Here is a 21,379-nt window from a genome sequence, read left to right as displayed (position 1 = left end):
GTTTACACAAAATGCTAAGCCAGAAAGAAAAGCATATTCTAGTTATAATTTGTTTTAATTCAACATTCATAGTCATGGTTTGATCTGGTAAGCCTTCGGTATTTTCTGGTACTATTTCTTTGGGTTTTTCTTATCAGCATTCTGGTAATTCCAAGTGATTGTCAGACATGATTTAAGAATTACTGCACTACATGCTCAGGAACTCTAGATGCCTTCATGTTCCTCCTTGCCTTGTGAAAAATTGTATCTACATAATTTTGTATCTAGGTCTTCTAATTTTATCAATTTTTTAATTTAGCTATTATGGCCCATTTCTCTCTTTCATTTAGCCATAAAATTCCTTGAATGTATAATTTTTGCCTATTATTCTTTCCAGATAGTTTCCAGTATGGCTTCTTAATTAAACTCTGTGGATATTACATTTCTCTTAACACAAGGTCTTAATATATTAGCTTTAATTTGATTTGTTAAATAAGGATATCATATTTAGATTAAGATAGAAAATTTTGTTAATTCTTTATTCTTATGATTCATATTTTACTGACTGCTTTAGTCAATTACTAAATATTGAATGGACGTTAATAATAATGGTTCTAAAGTGTTACATTTATACAAGATACTTTAATATGCAGCATTAAATTAATGACACTTTGAAACTTAAGTCTTAAGTCTTCAACTTAGCGACCATTCATTTAGCGACCATTCAAAGTTATGACAGTGCTGAAAACAGTGACTTACGACTGGTTCTTGAACTTATGACCATTGCAGTGTCCCTGCGGTCACGTGATCGTGATTCAGGCGCTTGGCAACCAGCATGTATTTATGATGGTTGCAGTGTCCTGGGGTCATGTGTTTGTCATTTGTGACCTTCTCAGACAACTTCTGACAAGCAAATTCAATGTGGAAGCCAGATTCACTTAATGACTGCAGCAAAAAAAGTCATAAAATCGGGTGCGGTCACGTGATGCCTCACTTAACTACCTCACTGCTTAATGACGAGTTTTCTGGTCCCAGTTGTGGTTATAAGTCAAGCACTATCTGCAGCCCTCCCAGGTACACCAGACAGGAAACATGACTAGGTGAGCTAATTCTACTTTATTGTAAGGCTACATTAACAGAATCTTGCAAGTCTGAAAATACAAATCTCTTGCTGTCACATTTCACAGCCTGATACATTGGGGCAGATCCTTTTTAAGTTTCTTTCTTTCCCCATTATGCAGCTATGGACTTCTCCCCCTTTTATCTGATTGTTCCCTAGGCAGTATCTCTTCCCCTTATCACTCAACGTCATTCCCATATACCATTACACTACCTGTATTAAATCTTATACTGTTTGTAAATGTCTTTTTCTTTTCTTTATTACTTTTTTCCTGCCTTTTTTTCTTGCTTGTATTTTAAAATGGCTACTAGAATAAGTAAGTAAATAAATATTGATTGATCTGTGAGGGATTCTTTTCTTCCAGACTATGGCTGAATCACTATACTTGAGAGAGCCTTCTGAGTGGCTGCATATAAACTATGAAATTCTTCTAAAAGAAATCCATCGTACTCTTTCTTTGCTTCTCTTCTGCCATTTATTAATGCTTAAAAAGTATTATTCAAGCACTCTTTTAGTGTGACTAGTTAGATTTGGGATAATCCATTTATGGGGTGGGGGGAAGCTTTTTTCCCCTGTTGTTTATATCATACATTGTTATTATGTATTTAAATGCTGTAAACTACCCTGGGCATTTTTCTGTGAAAAAATGGAATATAATTTTTTGAAATGAGTAAATATATATGATATAGCTAGTGGGGTAGGCATGAGAAAATGAATTCCAGCTATATCTTTCAGATTCTTCTACCCCTTTACCTCCACAGTGCTGCAGCTTCACAACCAGACTGTTTCTGAAAGCATGTAAATCCTTCATTTAAATGTCATGGCCTAGGGCACACATTGTGCTAAACTATTGTTTAACCATGGTTTATTGATTAAAATGCAATGGGTAATTTCGTACAATACATTAAATAAAATTAAAACAAACTCCATTATGGTTTAGCATAGTATGAGAAACCCAGACTGTGCTGGTTTCCATTCTGTATTTGGGTCCAGTTTGAAATGCTTTTGATGTTTTCAAGATATGGCACCAGTGTGCCTGAAAGACAGTTTTCAACCAAAGCTGTCCCATATGTCTTAACACCCCTGCAGTTTCCATCTCAGAAAGCCTGTGACTGCATTCCTGCGAGTATGTTTTATTGAATTTAAGCTTTCATCAGATTTGTGTTGTGCACACCATAACTCACTGTCTGGTTTTGCATTATGCACTAAGCCATAATGTGGTTTATTGGGGTTTGGCTCAACTTGTTTTCTAACCCCATCTATTGTGTTTTATCAAACCGTGCTTTATGGATCAATATATCATGAAAATCCTGCCAACTTTAGTTAAGCTGACTATTCCTTAGCACAACATAGGACCAAGCCACTCTTTTCTTAGTTGTATGAAAATGAAAGCTACCTAGCTTACCTCTATGATTAAGTATGCTTAACTTTTTTTTTTTTTGTAACAGGCTGGAATATTCTATTCTCCAAGTTAGGGATGTGTAAGTACATGAGTTAAACAATACTCCAGAATAAGATGAACATTAATCTCTGTTTCCTTAAGTGTTTTTTCATGGAGGAAGAAACACCTCTATCTATCTCTATCTCTTTTTTCACTTTTATCTTATGTACCTTGCTCACAGGCAACAAGAATGATAGTAGAGTATACAGCGATGTACTTTTAAAGAACTTACACTGTGTGCCTGCTGTTGCTGCCAAGGTGATCATTTGTATGCCTTTAACTTTCTTCTTTTGGAAAGTTAGAAGCTTATTTTGAAAGTCTAATTTTGAACAGATTTTGCCATCTAGTCACTTTTGATGCTCAGGTCAGTTCTCCCATTTTCAGTCTAGGTAGTGCAATCACTTATGAGACAGTAGTTCTCAGGGGGGTAGGCTGCCACTGGTTGATTAATGCAGCTGGGATATCTGTGATCAGGCTACAGCATTATGAATATTTCTGTCTTTCCAAATGAAATCAAGGACTTTCGCTCCACTTTGTAGACATATTTTTCTAGACTTTGTATTTTTTCTCAAACAATTACATCTTTGCTGTTGAGAATATCATCACTACTCAAGAAAATAAACAAATGGATCATAGAAGCAATCAATCCAGTGTTGTCATTCAAGGCATACATGATCAGACTCAAATTATCTTATTTTGTACACATTGTACAAAGATCTTACTCTCTGGAGAAGGCTCTAATGCTGAGAAAGGCATTAGAGAAGGAAAGAGAAGAAGAGGATGATTAGCAGCAAGGTGGATAGACTCAATTATAGTGGTGATGGGTGCTCCATTGTAAGCCCTGAAGGAACAGGTTCAGGACAGAGCCTCCTGGAGAAAATCTGTCTCTGTGGTTGCTAAGAGTTGACACCAACTTAATGGCACATAATAATATATAGGTTGTTATGGAATATAGTATTTTTTATAGAATATTGAATTGTAAGTTTACTCTATAAAATTTTAAAAATCTGAATATTACATAAAAAGTTATGACTGGCTATTCTCTTGATTTTTTTTTTTTTTAGGTAGAGGGGAGAAAAAGCTGGAAAACTTGCTGCCAGTTGTTAACTTAGAACTAGCCATGAGATTTGGTCTGTTGGGAATTGTAGTCCAGCCACATAAGGGCAGTAGATCCCAAGTCCTGCCTTAAAAGAACCACATATGGGAATTACTTGAGTCATAGAAATTTTAGGTGCTCAGCTATTACCATGTAAAAGCACCATTAGCACTTGTTAGTGACAGGAGGGGAGCAGTAATCATTTGTGTTAAAATACTCTGTGTGGGAATAATCCCACTGAGTCTTCTACTCTGTTATAAAATAGGCTGAAGTGGCGATAATTCAGCAGAAGATCAGAACTGGAGCAGACTTAACACATTTGGTGTAAGAACTCCCCTAAACTCATGTGCTGAGCAAACCCCAGTGAAGTTCTGGCCTAGTTCACGATTTTGTCTGTACCAACACACCCACCACATTGTATTTACCACCACTCTTGCTTCCAAAATCTACTTGATGGCAGCTGTGACAACAGGCAGTGTCTTTTGCAGGGCTTCTAGTACTCTTTCTTGTCTTCAATGCAAAACCAGTGGTATTTCAAGGACTTTTAATTTAGTCAAGCAGGCATGCCAGAGAAACCTTCCTTTTATTGGTGCCATTTCTGTCTCCTGAAAAGTGTGGAAGTGGGAAGGAATGTGGGGCCACAATGGAAAGCTTCATAGGATGTTTCAAGGGAGGTGTATGGGCATATTGTATTCCCATTTACATCATTGTAGTGTGATGGGATCCACATTTTGGATAAAATAATAATTTTTTTAGGGGAGTCCCTCATTAATACTGAAGTCATTTCAGTCAAACTCAGGGGAGTATTCCCATCACTGGTATTGAGTGAATTCATACATTGTGCTAGGTACTGCTTGGTTTGGTTTTGGCATGATTGATCTGTCTGTCTGTCTGTCTGTCTATCAAATTTTGCCACTGCCCATCTCCCCCCAAAGTGGGGGGAGTGTTGTGTTGTGCGAACCCAGTCATGGAAAAGTTATGGTCTGCATTGGAACGATAAACCATTAATTCATTAAAGTTGAAGTTAATAGGGCAGTGGATACTTTGAAAATGATTCAGAAGAAGTGCTTCAGAAAGTGTGCAAGAGCTGCATTTTTCTTTTTCAGGCTTCTTCTCAAGTTTCAACTGTTTTAATCAGTGTTAAACCAGCCACTGTTTTAACAGTTACATTGACTTTAATAATTTAATTTCTTACAGCAGCATTACATCTCTTTTTTTCCATTTGCTTTAATGAATAGCAAAAAGATGCCACAATTGAACAAGGTTCAAAGCATTTCTTCCAAATTATTTTTAAAACTTATGCAGCCCTAGAAGTTAGGTGATTAAAATAAAGGCTATAGTTATTTATATTTGATTAGACTGCAGAATAGCAATATACCCTAGTCATAATCTTATGAGCTAGCACAGGCTTAGATATAGTGGCTTGTTCAGTGTGCATATAACTAAATAGAAATATGCATCTTGTTTCCTTCAGTAAAATACTAGATTCTGACCACTGATTATATTTTGTTCAAATCCTTGTTTCCTTAGTGGTGTTGCTGCCTTTTTCTGTCTAATAAATGAGAGAGGGGTCGTCTTGCTAGCCTCAATAAGTTAGTGATGCTGAAGATATATATTAATAGGTGATAATGTTTAGTTAACCATGAATTGTAGGTGAATCATTTTTGAATGTGGACCTCACCTGAAAATTTATTTGGAGTAGAATTAGGGAATAAGCTGTTATTTTGAATGAAGGTACTCATTAAATCCTAATACTCCCTTGTCATCTGTGTTATATGGGTTCAGTTTCTTTGTGGAGGAAGTGTCCCCCAAGTATAAAAGGAACTTGCCTGCTTTGTACTCTTGTGAAGTTTCTCTTTTGCAGTCTCTTTATTAGTGAGTGGCCATATGGTATTTATTATCTTTCTTGCTCTCCAACTGGAATAATAAATTCATTTTTATGGTGCATATGAATAGAAATCTGTCAGATTTTGCTGTCTTATCATTTGGCTGAAGGCTAGATGCTGTTTTGGGGAGAGTTTATAAAGATAAAGGTTTTATGAAAATGCTTATTTTTAACTCTGGCAAGAGAATGGGATGCAGTGTTTGTAGTCTGTCCTAAACATTTCCTATTTCATCTTCAAATATTCTGTTTTTCTACATTTTCCTTTCTTTTATGTTTCCATTTCTAGAAAGGAACACCAGCACCTTATCAATCTGTTACAATCAGACACATTTAAATCTATCAAAAAAATAAATGAGTTGCACTTTGGAACATATAGATACTCAGACAGAATAGAAGCTTTATTTGAGACTTTCAATGCCGTCTTTCCAAACCAAGTTTTCTTAAAATAAGTAGTGGGGTTCCTGGAGAAAGAGATACCTAGATCTGAATTCTGTAGGAAAGTACACCTAATTAAATACTGAAATGGTTACTGGTTATTTACTCCTCCCTTACCAACTTTCCCATTTATTGATTGATTTGATTTTTATCCTGTTGCCATTAGATAATAATAAAAACAACAACAGGAGTAGAACAAAGTGCAATCCAGCTCGTGAAAGTAGAACCAAGTTAGGTGAGAAAAATAATAACAACAGTGATTGCAGGTAAAAGGTTCTTTGAAAAAGCTCAATTTTTAATAATTCCCTATTTATTTTATCTATCTATCTATCTATCTATCTATCTATCTATCTATCTATCTATCTATCCAATTTTATCGCTGCCCATCTCCCCCCAAGGAGGGACTTTGGTTTACAAAAAGACAAAATTTAAATTATTATTAATTATAGGAATATATAAAATTATTAGGAATAATTAATCATTATTAGGCAGTCTGATCTCAGTGAGGAGCCATTCCATAGTGTTGGCATTGCTACAGAGAAGCAGTGCCATCTAGATTTGATTCTGCTGGCATCCCAGAAATGTGGGACAAGAAACCCCTTCTTACATGATAATAACAGGCTAAGCTGAATCCAGTTAGAGGAGGCAGTTCTGTACGTACCCAGGTGCCAAGCCATGAAGGGCTTTATAGGTTAACACCAGCACTTTAAATTGTACTCAGAGCTGAACCAGTAACCAGGGCAGGGCCTGTAATATAGATGTAATATGCTTCCAATATCAGGAGCCAGAGCTAGTTAACACATGGGCCATCACATTCTGGATTAAGTGTCATTTCCAGGTAATGGAAAACAGATGCAGCAGTGGTGATGAGAACATGAATTACAGTCACTAGGTCTTCCTGCATGAGATAGGATGCAATTGGTGCAATAGCTGAAGCTGGACACCCCCACCCCCACACACAACAGTTCAAGCAGGAACCATGAGTCCAGAAGGATCCCCAAATCATGAACCTGCTCCTGGACTGGTAGTACATGTCTGTCTAGGGTTAACACTGACTAAAGGAAGACCACAGTGTATTAACAGCAATTCCATCTTGCTTGGTTTTAATTTGAGCCTGTTCTCTCCCCTACAGACCTCTGCTGTTATGGTCCTGTTTGTCCTCTGTGAGTAGAAGGAAGAGGAAATAGAGCCAAGTGCATCTATGGTTAATAGTCCTGGAGGGATGATTCCAGCAGTGTTTAAGCCAGGGACTGCACTCTGGCTGAGGCAGATCCAGCAAGACTCCAGGACTCCCTACCTGCACCCCCTGACAGCTACACACCCAGTCCCAAGCAGAGTCATTCTTTAAAGACCCAACAGCAGAGGGCTGAGCTCTGCAGGTCAGATAGACCAGCCAAAAAGCAGGCCACCAGGAGAGGAGACTCCAAGGAGTAATGCGCTCAGCTCAGCTTGGCTTATTTATTAGCCTGAAAGAAAATGCTGAGAGCAACTTTTCAAGCCTCAGCTCTGTCATGTTTTCCTTGTTGTGCCATGCTTTGAACCACTGTGACTCTTGTCTTGTCCGTTGGATTTGTTGCTTGTTTATTGGATTCCTGGTCTCAATCTGGGCCAAGCCTTTGACTATGTTTACAGTTGCCATCTTTAGATACAGGCAAAAAGGACTCTTTTCTTCTGAAAGTTCTGCCAGAGCTCGCATATTACTGGACCATGGCAGGCATCCAACTTACTATATGGTTGGCTGGCAGCCAGCAGTGCCAGGACAGAAAACGCACAGCTTCCAGGCAGTGGCATAGTATATTTTACAGCTTTCCCCCCACAGCGAGCGGTAGCAATGGATAGTTGGGTATTATCAGCGTACAACTATTTTATCTCCCCCAATGGTTTCATGTAGACAAGAGGGCCGAGGAATGACCCCAGCGATAGCCCATATGTGGGGGTCTCTGGGCTGACCTCCCCACTACAACAGACTGAAACTGTCCACAGAGAAAGGAGTGGGATCACTGCAAAATAGTTTCCCCAGTCCCCAATCTCTGCCAAATAGGGTACATTGGGTATACATGGTTTACATGGTTGATAGTATCAAAAGCTGCTGAGAGGTCTAAAATGACAAGGAAAGTTGCACTACTCCCATCCAGTTCCAAAATCATAAAACACATTTTGAAGTAGAACATCATATCATGCAGACCATGAAAATTATATCACCATGAAAAGCATGGTGATAGAAAATGATAGAAAATCCAGCTCATAAGGTCAGTATAAAAAAGGCACTGAAATCAACAAATAGTGGACCATCACTGAAAAGGTTTTATCTTGTGAATAGTAATGCAATTTATCTTAATGGAAAATGTATGTGTACTTTTGTGTGCATGTGTGTGTGTGCACACATTGGAGTCAGTGTTGACTCCTGGTGAAATCTTGCCAAGATTTTGGAAGTAGTTTGCCATTGCCTTCTCCCTAGGGCTGAGAGGGAATGACTGGTCCAAGGTCACCTGCTGACTCTGTGCCTAAAGTGGGACTAGAACTCACAGTCTCCCAGTTTTTAGTCTGATGCCTTAACCACTATACCAGAGTGGCTCTCCAGGATCACTTTAGCTGAATTTAACACCTGAGTAGGTTCATATAGGTATATATAATCTTTTCTATAACCTGAACTCAGACCTTGATGCTTTCAAAGCCAATATCAACTCTTTCTATGGAGAATAAAAACAAACTGATAACATGTGTGGCTTATATAGAATACATATATTCTATATCTGTATTCTATATAAGTATCCAGATTGATGTATTTTGTACTAAAGGAAACTTCTGAGATGTCTTTAAAAGGTAGCTTCTACATAGAGTGCATTGCAGTAATGTAGTTTAGATGTTACCAGGGCATGAATAATTGCAGCCAGATCCATTGATTGCATAGTACATTTCTCTCTGATTTTAACAAGCTGGACATGATAAATAGAAAAACAGAATAAATCAATATGAACACGGTGGTTTTGGAGGGTTGCCTGCCAGAGATCTGAAAAAGAAACAGTGAGTGAAATAACTGTCAAAATAATGTTTATGGAAGAACTTTTTTTCCCCACAGATGGACTGCTTCAGACCAAAATTAACAAGCAAACAAGGGCTACTTTTCATCTATGGACTGTTGTTAGCCTGAGACTGTTTACTTCATTTTTATTTCTTGGGAAGTGAGAATGGAGTGAAATCAACCAGAAAACCAACAACAACAAAAATGCATTATTACAAGTTGTTTATTCGTTCAGTCGCTTCTGACTCTTCGTGACTTCATGGACCAGCCCACGCCAGAGCTTCCTGTCGGTCGTCAACACCCCCAGCTCCCCCAGGGACAAGTCCGTCACCTCTAGAATATCATCCATCCACCTTGCCCTTGGTCGGCCCCTCTTCCTTTTGCCCTCCACTCTCCCGAGCATCAGCATCTTCTCCAGGGTGTCCTGTCTTCTCATTATGTGGCCAAAATATTTCAGTTTTGCCTTGAATATCATTCCCTCAAGTGAGCAGTCTGGCTTGATTTCCTGGAGGATGGACTGGTTTGATCTTCTTGCAGTCCAAGGCACTCTCAGAATTTTCCTCCAACACCACAGTTCCAAAGCATCGATCTTCCTTCTCTCAGCCTTCCTTATGGTCCAGCTTTCGCAGCCATATGTTACTATGGGGAACACCATTGCTTTAACTATGCGGGCCTTTGTTGTCAGTGTGATGTCTCTGCTCTTAACTATTTTATCGAGATTTGTCATTGCTCTTCTCCCAAGGATTAAGCGTCTTCTGATTTCCTGACTGCAGTCAGCATCTGCAGTAATCTTCGCATCTAGAAATACAAAGTCTTTCACTGCTTCTACATTTTCTCCCTCTATTTGCCAGTTATCAATCAAGCTGGTTGCCATAATCTTGGTTTTTTTGAGGTTTAGCTGCAAACCAGCTTTTGCACTTTCTTCTTTCACCTTCATCATAAGGCTCCTCAGTTCCTCTTCGCTTTCAGCCATCAAAGTGGTATCATCTGCATATCTGAGATTGTTAATATTTCTTCCAGCGATTTTAACTCCAGCCTTGGATTCCTCAAGCCCAGCACATTGCATGATGTGTTCTGCGTACAAGTTGAATAGGTAGGGTGAGAGTATACAGCCCTGCTGTACTCCTTTCCCAATCTTAAACCAGTCCGTTGTTCCGTGGTCTGTTCTTACTGTTGCTACTTGGTCGTTATACAGAGTCTTCAGGAGGCAGACAAGATGACTTGGTATCCCCATACCGCTAAGAACTTGCCACAATTTGTTATGGTCCACACAGTCAAAGGCTTTAGAATAGTCAATAAAACAGAAATAGATGTTTTTCTGAAACTCCCTGGCTTTTTCCATTATCCAGCAGATATTGGCAATTTGGTCCCTAGTTCCTCTGCCTTTTCTAAACCCAGCTTGTACATCTGGCAATTCTCGCTCCATGAATTGCTGAAGTCTACCTTGTAGGACCTTGAGCATTACCTTACTGGCATGTGAAATGAGTGCCACTGTTCGATAGTTTGAACATTCTTTAGTGTTTCCCTTTTTCGGTATGGGGATGTAAGTTAATTTTTTCCAATCTGATGGCCATTCCTGTGTTTTCCAAATTTGCTGGCATATAGCATGCATTACCTTGACAGCATCATCTCGCAAGATTTTGAACAGTTCAGCTGGGATGCCGTCATCTCCTGCTGCCTTGTTATTAGCAATGCTTCTTAAGGCCCATTCAACCTCACTCTTCAGGATGTCTGGCTCTAGCTCACTGACCACTGACCGTCAAAGCTATCCCCGATATTGTTATCCTTCCTATACAGATCTTCCATATATTCTTGCCACCTTTTCTTGATCTCTTCTTCTTCTGTTAGGTCCTTGCCATCTTTGTTTTTGATCATACCCATTTTTGCCTGGAATTTACCTCCGCTGTTTCTAATTTTCTGGAAGAGGTCTCTTGTCCTTCCTATTCTATTGTCTTCTTCCACTTCCACGCATTGCTTGTTTAAAAATAATTCCTTATCTCTTCTGGCTAACCTCTGGACTTTTGCATTTAATTGGGCATATCTCCCCCTATCACTGTTGCCTTTTGCTTTCCTTCTTTCTTGGGCTACTTCTAGTGTCTCAGCAGACAGCCATTTTGCCTTCTTGGTTTTCTCTTTCTTTGGGATGCATTTTGTTGCCGCCTCCTGAACAATGTTGCGAACTTCTGTCCATAGTTCTTCCAGGGCCCTACCTACTAAGTCCAGTCCCTTAAATCTATTCTTCACCTCCACTGCATATTCCTTAGGAATATTAGTGAGCTCATATCTCGCTGATCTGTGGGTCTTCCCTAATCTCTTTAGTCTAATCCTAAATTGTGCAAGAAGAAGTTCATGATCTGAACTACAGTCAGCTCCAGGTCTTGTTTTTACTGACTGTATAGATGTCTGCCACCTTTGGCTGCAAAGGATGTAGTCAATCTGATTTCGGTGTTGTCCATCTGGTGAAGTCCATGTATAAAGCTGTCTCTTAGGTTGTTGGAAGAGAGTGTTTGTTATGCAGAGTGAGTTGTCTTGGCAAAATTCTATCAGCCTATGTCCTGCTTTATTTTGTTCTCCCAGGCCATGCTTACCTGTAATTCCAGGTGTCATTTGACTGCCCACCTTAGCATTCCAGTCTCCCGTGATGAAAATAACATCTCTTTTAGGTGTGTTGTCCAATAGGTGCTGCAGATCCTCATAGAACTGCTCTACTTCAGCTTCTTCAGCATTTGTGGTTGGGGTGTATATTTGGATCACTGTGATGTTAGATGCCTTGCCCTGAATTCAAATTGAGATCATTCTGTTGTTTTTTGGATTGTATCCAAGCACTGCTTTAGCCACTTTACTATTAATTATGAAGGCTACTCCATTTCTTCTGTGGTCCTCTTGTCCACAGTAGTAGATCTGGTGGTCATTTGATGTGAAGTGGCCCATTCTAGTCCATTTCAGTTCACTGACGCCCAAAATGTCTATCTTTAATCTTGACATTTCACCAATAACCACATCGAATTTGCCCTGGCTCATAGATCTTACATTCCAGGTTCCAATGGTGTGTTGATCCTTAGAACATCGGATTCGCCGTTCACCACCAGCACCGTCGGCCACTAACCGTCCTTTCGGCTTTGAGCTAGCTGCGTCATCATGTCTGGGGCTAGTTGAACTCATCCTCTGTTCCTCCCCAGTAGCATTTTGTCCATCTTCCGACCTGGGGGGTCTCATCTTCCGATGGTATACCGACATATCTCTGGTTGTACTGATCCATTTAGTTTTCACAGCAAGAATACTGGGGTGGGTTGCCATTACCTTCCCCAGGGATCGCATTTAGTCTGACCTCTCTGTCATGACCTTCCCATCTTGGGTGGCCCTTCACAGTTGAGCTCATGGCGTCATTGAGGTACTCAAGCTCCAGCATCACGACAAGGTAACGAGACTTCAAAGAAAACACTGGTTATTCCTGCATCCTGTTTAATATATGACAGCTATAGATACGTATTGATGAATGGAAATTGTGAAGCTATATGTTTTAATACTGCTGAGGGAATACTAGTGTTACATATTCTCTATTCAGCTAAAATTTCTGTAAAGGAAGCTCCAGATAGTTTCTACTGAAATGGGTGGAAACTTTTGTCAAATGTCCTCATGTGGAGTTTAGTCTTTTTCCTAGGCAGAAAGATATTTAGAATTAAGCAATATGCTTTTGGTAGATGTTGTTCCTTCCCTAATCAGAGAATTCAGTTTAGCCATTTCAGCAAGTTCTACCATCTTCACAGTCCACTCCATTGTGGGTATTTCTGTATTTTTCTATCTTTGTGCATATAGTAGCCTAGCTGCAGTTACCATATATAAAACCAATAATCCACAAATCTTTTCTAATAGACTGGCCATAAGTCCTAGTAAAAAAAAGCTCTGTTTTCAACTGAGTATTAAAATTTAAGATTCTCTTTGTCATCTTATATGTTTGTATCAGTATTTTTTTGCTTTTTCACAAGTCCATAATACATGGTAAATGTCCCTTCATGTTTTTTATATTTTCCAACAGTAATTAGAAATGCTTTACATCTTAGACAATTTCTCTGGTCCCCGCCAAAAATAAGTTTTGGAGTACCTTTCCAAACTAACACATTTTATCAAAATATACAGATTCATGGTGTGATGAGAATACATCAGATGAAGTCAGCTGTAGCTTACAAAAGTTATGCCTTTTAATAACATTTGTTAGTCTGAAAAGGTGCTACCAGTCTCCTGATGTATGTCATATTTGTAAACTACATTGGCAACTTTTCTACGACTGGCTGTGGTTCCTTTATAACTTTTTCCTGAAGTTGTTCTAACAGGAACAATGGGGGAAACTAGAATAGGCAGTGTCAGGATGAGTGAAAAGCTCAGTCAAAAATATAATCTATATCACAAGTGGTTACAACTAATTCTAAGTAGGTGATTTATTTACCTTGAATAAGTCACTCAGAACTGACATCCTCTGCAGTTTTCTCACTTAACCCCTCCTGGCAACACTTTGTGTATATTTTGTCTTAAGCTAGTTCTGCTTGAGAGCCCAAACTTATTTTTATAGGAGTAGAACAGTTTAACAACCCCACCCACCCCCGCCAGAAATCTACTGCTAACCACATAATTTTTGCTATCTGTTAAGTTCCTTTAGTGGTTGAAATGACAGCATAGTACATTTTTCTGATGTGTTTTGTCGAAGAAGTAATTCTGTAATAGCATCAGACAGAAAGCAGAAAACACAAAATATCTGTGTTCTCTATTGATCTTTAAAATGACCCTAGTTCTTTTCAACATAAATGACTGACAAGTACTTGGCAGATAGCCCATGTAGATACCAACCCTGAAAAAAATAAAGGTAATCTGTCCCATAAATGTTCTTAAACATTTTTTCTGAACTGCACACAGAAATGCTTTTCTCTGACATCATTCATGAATGTCCTCTTATTTTACTCTGTAGCTGATATGCTGCCTGCCTCCATGGAAGGAAGAGTTTATACCTTAGTTCCTTTACATCCTTTTATAGGATGCTATAGTATAATACACATATAATGATCAACCTCAGGTTGGCACCAAGATTCTGAATGCATGGACCATCCCAATTACGTATTTTGTGGTCCCTGAATAATTTTTCAGCTTTCACAGAGCCAGCATTTATCAGCAGCATTTGAAAGACTACATGTTAACTTATATTTCTCTGCCTTGTACTGGTACAGACCTCATGCTTTCAGACCTAAATCTGAGGAACAAAGCATTCATCTTCCTTCATTTTTGTAGCTGATGATTGGCCAGACAGTAGGTAATGTTGCAACTCCCTGGCTATTGCCAAAGGTTTGTACTTACAGGGAAGGCAGTGAGAGAGTGTGAAGGTTACATCAACATGATATGAAACAAATTATTTCACATATGAGAGCTCAGCATTTGAAAACCAGATCATAGCTTATTCAATAAAACATTATTAAACAGTGGTGTAATGTTATATCGGAGCAAGCCCTGTATATAGGAACCCTGAAAATGTGGATAAATCCAGATATACAAGCTAAAAAACACATTTATCAAGACAAAAATGACTGAATAGCTGTTTCTTTTGTGGCACTTTTGGGCCATTTTCACATATTTCAAACATTTGTCTCCTCAGTGTTAAAACAATGAACAATAACAAGAAGCATTTTAAAGCATTACTTACGAAGCATGAGTTTGAGCTGCACGTTGGATGTCAGTATGGTATGAGTGGTTTTAGCCTTAAGGCTTAAGAGCCTAGCATCTGTATTTTTTTTAAGCTAAAACAGTTTCTTTTCAAAAACAGAAATATAAAAATGGAGATAGAAACGTTACACAGCCAGACACTAGCATACACAAGTTATTAAAAATGATGAACTGAAACAGAAATCATTTATTTTTGAGAGAGTAAAATATAAAGATGAAATGTTAATATTCTTGTCATTTATTATTATAGAAATGATTATAGGAGTTAGATCTTTGATGGTGTGTTGTATTTTTGTTTCGCTATGCAGCTGACTTATTCATATGATCTACTAAAGGTCCATGTAGCTTTCAGGAATGGCTATACATTTAAAATGGGACAAAAGCAAGGCAGCATAAATTTAAAAAGATATAAGGGCACAGTAATGGTAACATGGTTCATAGATATGAACTTCAGACCTTTAATGTTGTGTTTCCGTCACTCTATTTGGAATCTATGTTTTTTAGATAGAAAAGAGAACATTAAGTTATATAGTAGACCACAATGTATTATTTTTATCAACACAGCCTACTATTCTATTTAGATCATCCAGTGCATCAGCATTTAAAAAAAGATGAAATACCAGTTTTTCAATCATTTTAAAAGTAAAGATATCCTCAAATCAAGCTTGAGTTCTGATGGCTGCATTTATTTATTTATCAATCAATCAATCAATCAATCAATCAAATTTATCACAGCCCATCTCCCAAAAGGGACTCTGGATGGTTTACAATAAAACATAAATAAAAATAAAAAACTAAACACTATAATACATAATACAATAAATATAATAAAAACCTTGATGGCTGGAAGTTCTTTATGATTTGCAGGCAGAGCTGGGTCCTTCTAAGAAACTAACCATCCCCAGAAGTGGCTACTCTCTGTCCCGCCCCAGGAGTAATTACAGAACCAGGTCTTTAGCTGTTTCCTAAAGTCTAGGAGGGAGGGAGCCAATCTCACTTCTGGGGGAAGGATATTCCAAAAGGCAGGGGCTATTGCAGAGAAGGCTTGCCTCCTGGACCCCGCCAGATGGAATTCTCTTGCAGATGGGGTCCGTAGCATGCCCCCTCTGCCCGACCGGGTGGGACGGGTTGATGTGATGGGGAGGAGACGGTCCCTTAGGTAACCTGGACCTGTGCCATGTAGGGCTTTAAAGGTGATAACCAACACCTTGAATTGGACCCAGAAGCATACTGGCAACCAATGCAGCTTGCGGAGCAAAGGGATGACGTGTGCTGATCTTGGGAAACTCAAGATTGCCCACGCTGCTGCATTTTGCACCAGCTGTAGCTTCCAGATACTCTTCAAGGGTAGCCCCGTGTAGACCGCATTGCAGTAGTCTATATGGGAGATAACCAGGGCATGAGTGACTGTTTGAAGGCCTCTCACTCCAGGAAGGGGTGTAACTGGTGCACAACACGAAGTTGCACAAAGGCCCTCCTAGCCATGGCTGCCACCTGCTCTTTGAGCAGGAGCTGTGAGTCCAGGAGGACCCCAAGTTACACACCGGGTCTGTCTGAGGCAGTGCAACCCCATCCAGAACTAAAGATGACAATTTCCCAGAAATCGAGGAGCCCTTAATCCACAGCCACTCCATCTTCCCCGGGCTCAGCCGCAACCTGTTGTCCCCCATCCAGGTCCCCACAGCCCCCAAGCACTCGGAAAGGGTGGCCACAGCATCACTTACTTCACCCAGCATGGAGATGTATAATTGGGTATCATCTGCATATTGATGATACCTCACCCCGTAGTGACGGATGATCTTGCCCAGTAGTTTCATGTAGATGTTAAAAAGGAGCGGAGAGAGTACTGAACCCTGCGGCATCCCACAAAGGAGAGGCTGCGGGCCGGATCTCGCTCCCTATCAACACCGACTGGGACCGACCCTGGAGGAAGGAGGTGAACCAGCGCAGAACCATGCCACCCACCCCCGACTCCCTAAGTCAGTCCAAAAGGATACCATGGTCGATGGTATCGAAAGCCGCTGAGAGATCAAGAAGAGCAAGGATGGATGCACTGCCTCCATCCCGCTCCCACCAGAGATCATCCATAAGTGCGATCAATGCTGTTTCCATCCCATAATCGGGCCTGAAACCTGTCTGAAAGGGGTCTAGATAATCAGTTTCATCCAGAATCCTCTGGAGCTGCAAAGCCACTACTTTCTCAACCACCTTCCCCAAAAAAGGGAGGTGGGAGACTGGGCGAAAATTGTCCAGTTATGCGTATGTTCTTTGCAGTGTTATGCTATTGCTCTCTGCTAAGGGTTTTTTTTTTTTTAACTTTCTAATGTAGCCTACGCTCTGGAATTCCCAAGTGGTCCCCCATCCAAGTATTAAGCAGGGAAATCCTGCTTAAATTTTAAGATCAATAGCAGCCAAAGTTGGCTAGCTACAAACATGTGATAAAGTTTTTAGTAGTTTACTCTGGGATTAAATTAAATAAATATTTAAATAAATATTTAATTTAATTCTCTTCATTTTTTCCAAGGGAAAGAGAACTTCAACAGCTTTTCAAGGACAGCGTAAGAAACAGCATCATTACTGGGGGGGAAAAACACAATGAGGCAATGTATTGCCTTATGTTTTTTATTTGGGTGTACTTAAAGTTTTGGAAGACAAGAAGGGTGGAGTTTAGTGGAAAATTATTTTATTTAAAAAATATTTCTATATACTGCTTGACTACGTAATAGTTACAAAAGTGCAAGAATGCCAACCATAACTATTTCACCAAAATGGTCTTGTGAAATAATTTCTATAGTGTACATATTCTTTCATCAACCTGAATGAGAACTCATAGGAAAAAAAATGCAGATGTGTAACTAGATCATGGTTGTACAGAAACTTTGATTGCTACAAGCTTTCTTCAGTGTATATGTTTAGAAAGTAGTAATTTTGTCTTTGCTAACGTTAAACAATTGGAAGTGATCCTTGTTGATCAGCTTCAAATCACTAAGACTGTTTCCTGACTTGTGATTTATGGCGTCACCTCGCCATCACTATGGTGATATAAAGCCTGTCTGCATTAGTGATTTATTATCATGGAGATGCTTGGGTGACATTATAAATTGCTGGTGTGGAAATCCTTTCAGATATCTATCAGTAGATTCCCATCTGCTTTCTCTCCACCTTTAATCTAATCTGAGCTTTAGTCTGGTTAGTTAGTACGACTAGCAAGTAAAGTATTTAACCCTAGACATGTCTGTTAAAAAATAATGTTTCAGAGAGCATTTAATTCCTAGGCCATTCCAGAAATACAGCCATCTTATTTGCACATATTGCTGTTATATAAAGAGTAGATTCATTCCTCATGCTAACCCAAAAGTGAATGTAGTGTATTATAGCTTGGTGTTACGTGTGAACTATGTCAATAGTGAACAGCCTGGCAATTAAAATTCCAAGGGAATATTGACACAAGTAGTATTGCATCCAGTACTTTTTTCATGTACTATTACATAAACATGGGATGCAAGGAAAACTATCTATTATGCAGTCTCTGCTGTTATCTTGTTTGTACTGTAGCTCGCATTAGTTACACAGAAATAGCATTTTGTTAAGTACTCTTCCTATACACTTTTTCATCCTGTATAAAATAATCATATTTTGGTTTGATCTTCATTTTCCCAATCAACAATTTTCATAACTCTGAATATTTTGCAGTTTGGAATAATTATTTTTAAAAAATACATTTACTTTGTATTTAATAAATTGAAAAATAAATATTTAATTTCTCCCCCCCCCCAAAAAAAAGAAGGAAGAAAGGGGGGAGACAAAGAAAAATGCTGTGCTTGGCTTTCAACAAACTTAAGGTGAAGGTGCTTTATACTAGGAGTCTGCTGTGGGCAAACCCTTCCTATTTGATGAAGCTTGCTATATGTGTATATTACAGAATTATGTATTAGAAGTCTTTTACATATATATACATATACATATTAGAAACTATCAAGCATTTGTGTTTGCATAAGATGTTAAATTACTTTGACTAATTAGCACGACCATGCAACTTGTCACCTTACCAGTAGCTTCTCCATAGGGAAGTGTATTTCAAAAACTATAATTGGCCAGCATTTAACGTTTGGACATAAAGATAAAATTGAATTTTGATTTAAAAAAAATTGAAAACTTCTGCTCTTTTCTGGTTGCATTGGAGGAGGAGAGAACATAGCATGAGCTTACAGTTTATCTTGATGATTGAACTGTCCCAAGGAAAAAAAGTATTTGATCTGATTTATGACCTTTTTAGAATTGCAGGTTGTGTGGTACAGTGAACATTGAATCTATGCCAAAGCAATTATTGGGTGGCCTTACCTCACACTCAGTCCATTGATCACTATGCGACTTCCTTTTGGGAAGGTTTGCATAGAAATGTGCAAAAGCTGGAGGATAAATCTTATTTTCAGAGCTGATTTCTTAGTCCCAAATGTGAATTTCTATGAAGGAAAAAAATCTGGGTTTTTTTTGGTTTTCAGCCTTTCTTCCATAAAATGCAAGGGAGTAAGTTTACATCTGCCACAAGTTTGGCATTTTTTAGCACTTAGGGGGAAAAAAAAACATTATTTGGATCAAATCAAAAGTTGTCTAATTTGTGCTTGTCATTGACTTGACTAGGATGGAAAACTCATAAATGAAGTTAATGCTTTCACTGTTTTGATGGGATGGAATCAGACCAAACTCAAGAGGAAAAGGTGAAGAAGTATTTAAGATAGACTGATCCTGCCCTCCCTTTTTGAGAGTGCCTGTAGCTTTTTGTTTTGGACAGAGTTACACAACATTTACTTCCATAATTGCTCCTTATGGGGGGATCCAGCCTGCTGAATATCAGGCTGATACTAATCTAATTTCTGTTCAGATAAGCCAATCATATAAAGGACTTCATCTATTCACAGGCAGTACTTTGTTTTTTAAATAAACATGGAAGGAATCTTAATAGACAATTTCAGCTGAACAATTAATCAAAATATGTTCATTACCATAAAATAAAACAATATATTCCCTGCTGTGTGATCACTATGCCTGGCACTTTGAGAACAAAACTGATAGTCCATATCAAGTTCTGAAGAGCTCAAAAATGATATTATTTGCTTCTATCTCACTCTGCTTTAGGGATGCAATTGCGTTAACTGTTTGCTTTTTTTGTTTAACAGACTTATTAAGACATTTGTAATATAGCCATTACTGCAAAACACCTTAGCTTTTTCTCTACCCAGTCCTATTATTGTTTTTCCTTTTACCCTTATTTCAAAAAGATTTCTATATTATTTGACAAGTTTAAAATGAATGTGCAAGAAACTAGATAAGAAGTTAAGCCAAGTTAAAAGCCCCTAACCCAGATATATCTTCTCAGGAAAACTAAAACTTTTAGCTTAGCCATAAAACATTAAGAAGGCCAAGGAATGCTGATAAGCTGGGAAAAGATACTGGGGACAGGGGATCTCATACTTAGTAGCGTGTGGTTGTGCCACAGCACCCCTCCCCTATCCAGCTGCACTCGCATAGCTCCGCAGCATCCCCTCCCCAGCCCGCATGCACTCGGGTGGCTCCACAGACCCCTCCCTAGCCCACCTGCACTCACGTGGCACATTTCATTAGATGTGTTATATCTAATGAAATGCCTAGTTACTCTGTCTAATCACATGCATATTCTAATTTGCATAGGTCTATAAAGGGGGACTACAACACCACCCCTCTTTAGGCCTGACTTTGTCTCCAACACTGTCAATAAACCAATTTGTGCTTCAGTGTAATGTGTCCTGGTCTTCGGTTCAAATGCGCCCCTGGAATATTCTACTACAGTATACAGAGAAAGATGAGACCATAAGGCTGGGAAAAAAGCTTAGTTGCTTAGTGTAGTTAACCTGTTAGACTGGGGACCCAGGTTCAAATTCCACTTGACTGATGAGCTCACTTAGCGATTTTAGGTCTCTGCTATCTCTTTTGCAGGCTTGTTTTGAGGCTAAAACAAGGAGAGATCCTCATATGTATCATTTTGAGTTTCTAGAAAAACGGACAGGATATAAATGTAATCACTAATTTTACAACTTAGCTCCAATTTCAATGATCGCCTGGCTAATTACTATTCAGCACCTTGGCTTCAATATCTTTCATAAATTATGCTCACATAGACAGTCTGCCCTCCTTCAGCATTCAGTCTTCAACTCCCCAATCTCCCAATAAACCTCACTGGTTTGGATGGTTTGGCATCTGCATGTTTGCTTACCTGTGGCATTTCTTATTTACTGAGTAGTTTTTGAAATACAGACAGGGAAATCTAGCTTAGAAGCCTGTACATTCTGCTGATCTCCTTCACTGCTCTTAATCCTTTTCCAAGGTTAAGCTTTCTTGTCCAGTTATATCATTAATATGGGATATGCTTGGCATTTTCAAGGCATACTGAACTGTAATTTGTTGACCCCAAGAGCTTTTTCAAAGGCGCACATTAAATTGTGTACTGGAAAACCACATAGCTTTGGCTATAATACAAAACTAGTCACTAAGTATTTATGATACAGGTTGGAACCATACTACATTCATCAGATGCAAAATGTCCATTTGTTTAGTTTATATTCTCTTCTATCAGTATCCGGAAAGCCTGACAGAGATTCTCTCTCACCCCACTTAAAGAAAATCAAGGCAGGGCAATCTCGAGTTTTAGCCTCCCCCCA

The 21,379-nt window shown here is 38.8% G+C and overlaps 2 long non-coding RNA genes across 2 annotated transcripts in view; both read left to right on the top strand.

The window, feature by feature from the left end:
- The window catches only part of LOC134488429 (uncharacterized), a 39,026-nt gene that overhangs the window by 4,692 nt on the left and 12,955 nt on the right, over positions 1–21,379 (top strand). The window lies entirely within an intron of this gene.
- LOC134488423 (uncharacterized) lies at positions 1,930–3,440 on the top strand. The gene is made up of 3 exons (XR_010066968.1): positions 1,930–2,580; positions 2,722–2,798; positions 3,256–3,440. It is a non-coding gene; the product is annotated as an uncharacterized LOC134488423 (long non-coding RNA).

The sequence above is a fragment of the Candoia aspera genome, chromosome 1 (genome assembly GCF_035149785.1).
Source record: "Candoia aspera isolate rCanAsp1 chromosome 1, rCanAsp1.hap2, whole genome shotgun sequence".
Taxonomy (NCBI): domain Eukaryota; kingdom Metazoa; phylum Chordata; class Lepidosauria; order Squamata; family Boidae; genus Candoia; species Candoia aspera.
This window is presented reverse-complemented; position numbering and strand designations above follow the sequence as displayed.